Source organism: Hipposideros armiger, unplaced genomic scaffold (genome assembly GCF_001890085.2).
Source record: "Hipposideros armiger isolate ML-2016 unplaced genomic scaffold, ASM189008v1 scaffold_102, whole genome shotgun sequence".
Lineage (NCBI taxonomy): Eukaryota > Metazoa > Chordata > Mammalia > Chiroptera > Hipposideridae > Hipposideros > Hipposideros armiger.
In genome coordinates, this window is record NW_017731452.1 from 2906326 (window position 1) to 2913675 (window position 7350).

At 45.7% G+C, this 7350-nt stretch overlaps 1 protein-coding gene across 4 annotated transcripts in view; it reads left to right on the plus strand.

The window, feature by feature from the left end:
- Nucleotides 1-1139: 1139 nt before the first annotated feature.
- CHST6 (carbohydrate sulfotransferase 6) overlaps nucleotides 1140-7350 on the plus strand; it is a 19864-nt gene continuing 13653 nt past the window's right edge. For 3 of the 4 annotated variants that reach the window (XR_002124486.1, XM_019646395.1, XM_019646398.1), the window contains exons 1-2: nucleotides 1140-1277; nucleotides 1431-1687. The gene's annotated coding sequence lies outside the window, so the exon portion shown is untranslated. Of the gene's footprint in view, nucleotides 1278-1430; nucleotides 1688-2167; nucleotides 2263-7350 lie in introns of those variants that run through there. The other variant, XM_019646397.1, reaches the window with a different exon arrangement.

Consider the following 7350-nt stretch of genomic DNA (forward strand, 5'->3'; position numbering starts at 1 on the left):
CCTTGAGCTGAGCAGCCCTGAGCTGCTGAAGGATGACGCAGTGTGTAATAAAGTTGCTGGTTAAAAAATAAATAAAAAAACGTTTCTTTCCCAACAGAGAAAACGTGTAATCACAGAAACCTAAAAAAAGTAAGTTGTCTGTAAGTCCACTACCCAGAAGTTACCGTTGGTGGCATCCTGGTACACATCTCTCTAATCTTTTGTGTTATTTCTAATTTTTTTCTATTATAAACGCTCCTGTGAACCTTGTGTACTAATCCTAGTTTATTTCCTTAAGATAGATCCTAGAAAGGAATTACTAATTCAAATAAACCCATTTTTGGCAGGGGGAAAAAAAAAAAAGCTTATGACCGTTCTGAAGCATTTGCCTTCTTCTTGCCAAGCCTCATCCTGGAAAGAACGCACTAATCTATACTCCAGCAGCAGAGCCGTCTTTCAGATCCCACCACGGATTGATTACAAGAGTTCAGAATTCTCTGTTTTTCAGATGCTTAGACTCTGCTGTTACCTGTAGGGGGGAAATCGGCTTTATTTACTGAAACATATCCTGTATTTATCCAGACCTGCTGTTGCGGAGCCTGCGCCTCTGGGTTAAGGCTAGATCAGGGAGGGGACGAGAGGAGGGGGCCAGCCCGTTGCCAGCCTAGCTCCTGAGGGGCACCTGGTGTTTCCGCCCCTCGCAGCTCGGCTACTGCTGCTCAGACGGCCCTGGGGTCCGCCTGATATCAAGGTGCCTTGGACTGGGTTTAGGGCTGAGGCTGGGGGCTTGGGAAGCCGGTTAGGATTCCAAGTCACTTTTCTGCAAGGATGCCACCGAGAGCGAGGAGGGGCAAGATTAAGATTCGATTTCCTTCACAAGGGCCTTTTGTGCTCTCAGGGGCCTCCTTTCTCGGGATTGGAGGAGGAGACAACTGTTTTGGTCCATTAGTGAGATGAGAGGTGACTCTGTCAGCGCCCTTTGACATCCTCGTCCAAACAGTGCTCCTACTGCAGCCCCCAGGGCCCACCTGTGCCCCCCTTCATCCGGGGCCCTCCCGCGCCCGCCAGTGGACAGCTGCCCCTCCCCCGAGGCATGGCCCCTTGGTCCCTGGTCGGTGGGGTGGGGGTGGAGGGTAGCAAGAGCCCAGGACCAACCGGCTCCTTCCTTCCTCCCCTCCCTCCCTGGCTCCCGCCCGCCGGTTCTGGGACCGCAGCCACGTCTGAAAGCGCTTCATTGTGTGCGCTCCGCTCCAGGCGGGCAGCGCCTAGCAGCGCGCAAGCAGCAGACAGCCGCGCAGGTAGCGCAGGGCGCGGGACCGCGGGGCTGGCACCGGTGGGGATCCCGGGCCAGGAGAAATCCGGTCCTTGTCGTAGTTCCAGGATTCCCGCCCCCAACATCCCATTCTTAACGACGCTTCTCTTTTTCCTGGGGACTCCTGCCCTGTTTCCAGGTTGCCTCCACCTTGGGTCCCGAGGTGCCTCCAATATCTTGGTATCGGTAGAGTTCCATCCCTGGTATCATCGGGTGCCCCTTAAAAGCCTTGGGACCCTAGAGAACAAAGCAGCCCCTACGGACTCCCAGGGAAGAGACAGCAGGCTGTGGAGTGGAACTCGGAAGAAACGACAGGAAGAAGCTTTTGCGGAGCCTCAGGAGAGAGGTGTCTGCCCCCTCGCTGCGCCAGGTCAGCCTAGGACGGCAAGCTTTGGGGTACGTTGGTTCATCCCCTCTCCATGCGGATGCGCCCCCCACCCCAGCCGGGCTTAGGGCTGGACCAGGGGCTCATTTGGGGCGGGCGTGGGGAGGGAGGTGTTGATCTTGCAGCCGGGGGTCGGGTTGGCGGGGAGGATCTGAGAGGATCGTGGTCCTATCAGAACCCGAAAAGGGCATGGCTACCCCAGCGCTAGTCTGCAAGTGTTTTCGTGGCTTCAGCTGCACGTGAGATCACTGCTTGGGGGGTGGGGATGGATTCCTTCTCTCTTAAAACTTGAGTTTCAGAGGTTATAGCTTTAAGAAAGAAAGCTTTCCGAGGGCTTTTTCTAGGGAACTCTTGAGAGAGAAAAAAAAGCAATTTAGTGAGTGAATTTGGAACCAGATACCGCTGATTTGAGTGGCGGTCCCTGCTTCTGGCTGTTGGATCTTGGGTAATAATAGAGACCTCTCTTGGCCTCAGCATAGGTGCCCAGCAACTGTTAACTCTCTTTTCTGTCTTGTATTGGAGGCAAGAAGATGGGAAAACTGAGGCCTAAAGAACAGAAAGGACTTGGCTGCCCCTAAAGCCATGAGTGAGTAAGCGAAGTGCCAGAGCTAATAAGAATACTGGGCTGCATGCGCAGTGAGCACTGGCAAGGCTAAGGGTTGGGTTGATCCATTTACTCCTCTCCAGCCTGTATGGTAGATACTGTTATAGCTTCTTCACACAGGTATCAACTGAAGCACAGAGAGGTTAGCAGTGACTTGCTCAAAGTCGCACACCTCACTGGTTGTAGAGTCAGTATTTGAACCCAGTCTGACTTCGGAAGCCAGGCTTCTGGCCGCTGCTCACTGTCTACTGTTTTGTGTTTACATGTCCTGCCCCTACCTGGCTTGCCACATTCTGTCACCAGGGTGCTAGAGTCACCTGAACCTGGTTAGGTTATTGTCCCTGAGTTTTCCTTGTGAAATCCAAGGATCCCCTTGGATTAATAGAATATAGTTCCCAGGATTTTTAAACATTCCTAAGCAAGTACTTAGAAGTGTACTACGTGCCACACATTGTTCTAAGCACTTTATAAATGTTAACTCATTTAATCATCAAATCAAGCCCAGGCCTTGGGTTATATTATTTCCCCCATTTTATAGATGAGGGGGGAAATGCAGAGAGATTAAGTAACTTGCCTAAGATCATACGAGTGAGTGGAGTTCCCACTGTTGGCCACTGTGCTACCCCTACTCCCTCTAATGAGACAGGCAGGGTCCTGCTTGTAGTCTAATAAGGGGAGATAGGTACAGAAATGCATGAACAAAAGAATTCTGGGTAGTGATAATAGCATTAGCAATGATTTTTCAATATCGCCTAATACCTAGCTCATACAAAGGTCAGACAATTAAGTTCACGAACCCATCCTAGAAAAAGTGCTACATATCTCATTGCTGAATATCACTACAGTCACCTTTGAAGTACTCCCCTTGGGAAGCTATGCACTGATGCCAGCACCTAGTCCACCCTTCAGAGCAATTTGGGAATTCTTTTTCTGGAATGGCCATCAGAGCTGTTGTCTTATTACCCTTGATGTCTTGAATGTCATCAAAATGTCTTCCTTTCAATATTTCCTTCATCTTCGGGTAAAGAAAGAAGTCACTGGGGGCCAGATCAGGTGAGTAGGGAGGGTGTTCCAATTCAGTTATTTGTTTACTGGCTAAAAACTCCCTCACAGACAGTGCAGTGTGAGCTGGTGCATTGTTGTGATGCAAGAGCCATGAATTGTAGGTGAAAAGTTCAGGTCGTTTTCCTTTAACTTTTTCACGCAGCACTTCCAAATAGCAAACTTGGTTAACTCTCTTTGTCCAGTTGGTACAAATTCATAATGAATAATCCCTCTGATATAAAAAAAAACACATTAGCAACATCATTGCAACAAGTTCGTGAACTTAATGGACAGACCTCAGTATTAAAATTTCCCTGACTACCTCAAAGAACTCTTCTTTCAGTTGATATGTTCAGATCAGAATACAAACAAGTTGCATTTGGCAACTTGCTATGTGTTTTGAGTTGTGTTCTTCTAAAGCAGTCCCTTTTTCTATTTTATGTCATTGACTTGTAAGAATGATATACTTTTTAAAAATCAATCAAAATAAAAGGTTTCCAAAATAATCCAGAGAACATTCCACATTATTCCTGTAATAAAAAGGCTCAGTCAACACCTGGGGGAACACAGGGAAACATGCTAAATGTGCACTCCCTACCCCCATACCATGTGTGTTACCACAGAAAAGAGGTGAGAGCACCCCATAATTTAGACTAAATTAGGTGCTATGCAAAGTACACTTTGAGTATCCCCAAAGCTCAGAGTCAGGGAAAGGGGTTTATGTGTTACCTGCTCATCTGCTCTGAAGTGCCCCCAGGGGAACTTGAGGCTCTTTTCCCAGACTAATTTGATTTCATTTCTCAATAGATCCTTGCAGGCAAATCTGTTTCCTCCAGCAACATCTGGGATGTGTGACTCCAGCCTCCCTGCCTCTGGCTGATGCCACCCAGTTGCTCATAGGGCCAGCAGAGACACGGCAGATGTGGCTAGGGCTTGGGGCCAGGCACATGTTCTCCCACAGCCTCACCCCGCTCACAGGGCTGAAGGTGGGGGTGCGGGCTTGACACCTATCACTGCATAGGAGGTAATTCTCCATCCCATGCCCCTGTCCTTCTCTGGCCAGCTGGGTACCATGTCAGCTGGGAGATGGGTTTGCAGGCAGCTATCTCCCTGCAATGAAAGCTGGAGCAGGCAACTCCACCCATGCTCCTTTAACCGACTAAAAAGAAATGATGTTATGGTTACCAAAGTAATAAACGTCTATTGTAGACTATCTGGAAAATGCAACAAAGCACTAACAAGAAAAAAAATTACCTGTAATCTGGCTATAGAAAAATAACCACTAATATTCAGCACACATCCTTCTAGATTTCTTTCTATACATACGAGTATTTGCTTACTTTTTAATAACAGCTTTATTGAGCTATAATTCACATACTTTAAAAAGTTCGCCTTTTTAAAAATGTACATTCACTGGGGGTTTTTTTGTATATTCCGTGTTATGCATTTATCCATGTTGTAGCATGTATCAGTACTTCATTCCTTTTTATTGCCAGATAATATTCAATTATATGGATACACCAGATTTTGTTTATCCATTCATTAATTGATGAACATTTCGGATGTTTCTATTTCTTGGCCATTATGAATAATGCTGCTATGAAAGTTCACGAACACATAGGGCCGGCCGAGTGGCTCAGTTGGTTAAGAGCTCGCTCAAGAGTTTGAGCTCTGAGCAACAGCGGTTCGAGTCCAGCCCGAGCTGAGCAGCCACTGAGCTGCCAACAGGTAGCAGGATGGCTCAGCTAAAAACAAAACAAAAAAAAACAAAAACAAAACAAAACAAAACAAAACAAAACAAAAAAGTTCACGAACACGTTTTTGTGTGGGCATGTCTTTAGTTCTCTTGGATGTATGTTTTGGAGTGGAGGTACTACATCACATGGTAATTCTGTTTAAATCTTTGAGGGACTGCCTGTTTCCCACAGCAGCTGTACCATTTCCCATTTCCATCAGCACTGCATGAGATTTCCAATTTTTCCTCATTCTCACTAACTCTTTATAATCTATCATTTTTATTACAGCCATTCTAGTAGATAGGAAGTGGGATCTTGTTGTAATTTTGATTTGCATTTCTCTGACTAATAACATCAACCGTCTTCTCACGTGCTTGTAGGCTATTTGTATATCTTCTTTGGAGAAATCTCTACTCAAGCCCATATTTAAATCAGGTTGTCTTTTATTGTTGAGTTGTAATAGCATTTTATATATTATGGGTAGAAGTCCTTTGCTGTATATATGATTTGCAAACATTTTCTCCCATGTATGGGTGTCCTTTCATTTTCTTGATGGCGTCCTTTGATATTCATGCATTTTTAACAGAAGTGGTATTATATACAATTAACATGCTTGGAATGTGTATATATGTGTTTATGTTTTGTTGTGTTTTTCCACTTGGTACTATGTAGTTAAAAGCTCTAAAATCAGATTACTAGGGTTCAAATTTCTGACTCAGCTGCTGTGTAGGTCCATAAGACAAGTTACTCACTCTTTTTAAGCTTCAGTTTCCTTCTCTGTAAAATAGGGATGAGCATCAGGTCTACTTCATAGGGTTGTTGTGAGGATTAAATCAGAAGATGGGCGATGGTCCTTATTCCCATCCCACCATAAACGCTCATCTTCCTCCTCTCTCTCTCCTTTCCTCCCTCCCTCCTGTACTTTCTCTTTCTCTCATTTTTCCTTTTCTCTTTCCCTCCTCTCCCTTTTCTCCTCTTTCTTCCCCTCCCTTTCAGCGGTCTCCTTAACAGATGCCCTGGGTTCCTTTAAAGCTGTTTTGCCCTTAGGGATGGCCCCTTGATGCCTTAAGCCCACTGATCCCTCATGTGGAATCCATTTTCTCTTGTCTTTGGGATTCCTGGACAGGGATGACCTCCAGCTAATGCCAAACTCAGAGAAATCTGAGCCAGGGATTTGTACCTACTATTACATTTCACTCCCTTAGATTCTTTGCCAGGGCCGGGAGAAGCTGGTGACAGGAGGACCTGCTGAGTTAAGGGCACGCAGAGCTGGGCTCCAAAGAGTGCTGCCCAGACAGCTGGATTCCTGGGCTCCAGCTCAGCCCCTGCCATGGCAAACCATCCAGGGCCCTTATCTCAGTTTTCCCATCTACACATTAGGTAAAACAGTAGCTCCTGGGGCAGCCAGTTAGCTCAGTTGGTTGGAGCACAATGCTCATAGCACCAGGGTTGCCGGTTCGATTCCCACATGGGCCACTGAGATGCGCCCTCCACAACTAGATTGAAGTGACAGCTTGACTTGGAGTTGATGGGTCCTGGAAAAACATACTGTTCCCCAATAAGAAAAATAATAATAATAATCATAATAATAATAACTAAAAAACAAACAAAAACAATAGCTCCTTCCTATATCTCGCAGGCCAAGAAATAGTCAGGGATGTTTACAAGATACTGTAACTTTAAGATGCTCAGCAGAAAGAAAGGGGGGTAAGTGGGGAATTAACTCCCTTTGGATTTGGATCACAGAGTACCTGATGTCGATCAGCAAATACTGGGGGTGCCAAAAAGTGTATGCACATTTTAAGAGATATTGTCTATGCTCAAGTAGTAGTTTGCCATAATCAGAAGTGTCTGGATGCTGATGGTGACCACTTTGAGCACCTCTTGTAATTGCAGAAGTCAAACGTGACTTGTATTCATCTTTTGTTGTCGGTATATATTGAGTACTACAATTTTAATACAGCTTTCCTTTCTTAAAATGTGTATACTTTTTTTTTGGCACCCTCTATATCAGCGGTTCTCAACCTTCCTAATGCCGCGACCCCTTAATACAGTTCCTCATGTTGTGGTGACCCCCCTACCATAAAATTATTTTCGTTGCTACTCCATAACTAATTTTGCTACTGTTATGAATCATAATGTAAATATCTTTTTGTTTTCCAATGGTCTTAGGCGACCCCTGTGAAAGGGTCGTTTGACCCCCAAAGGGGTTGCGACCCACAGGTTGAGAACCGCTGCACTATATTATCATTTAGTCTTTGGGACCTTCCCTGATATGACACTTACTTTT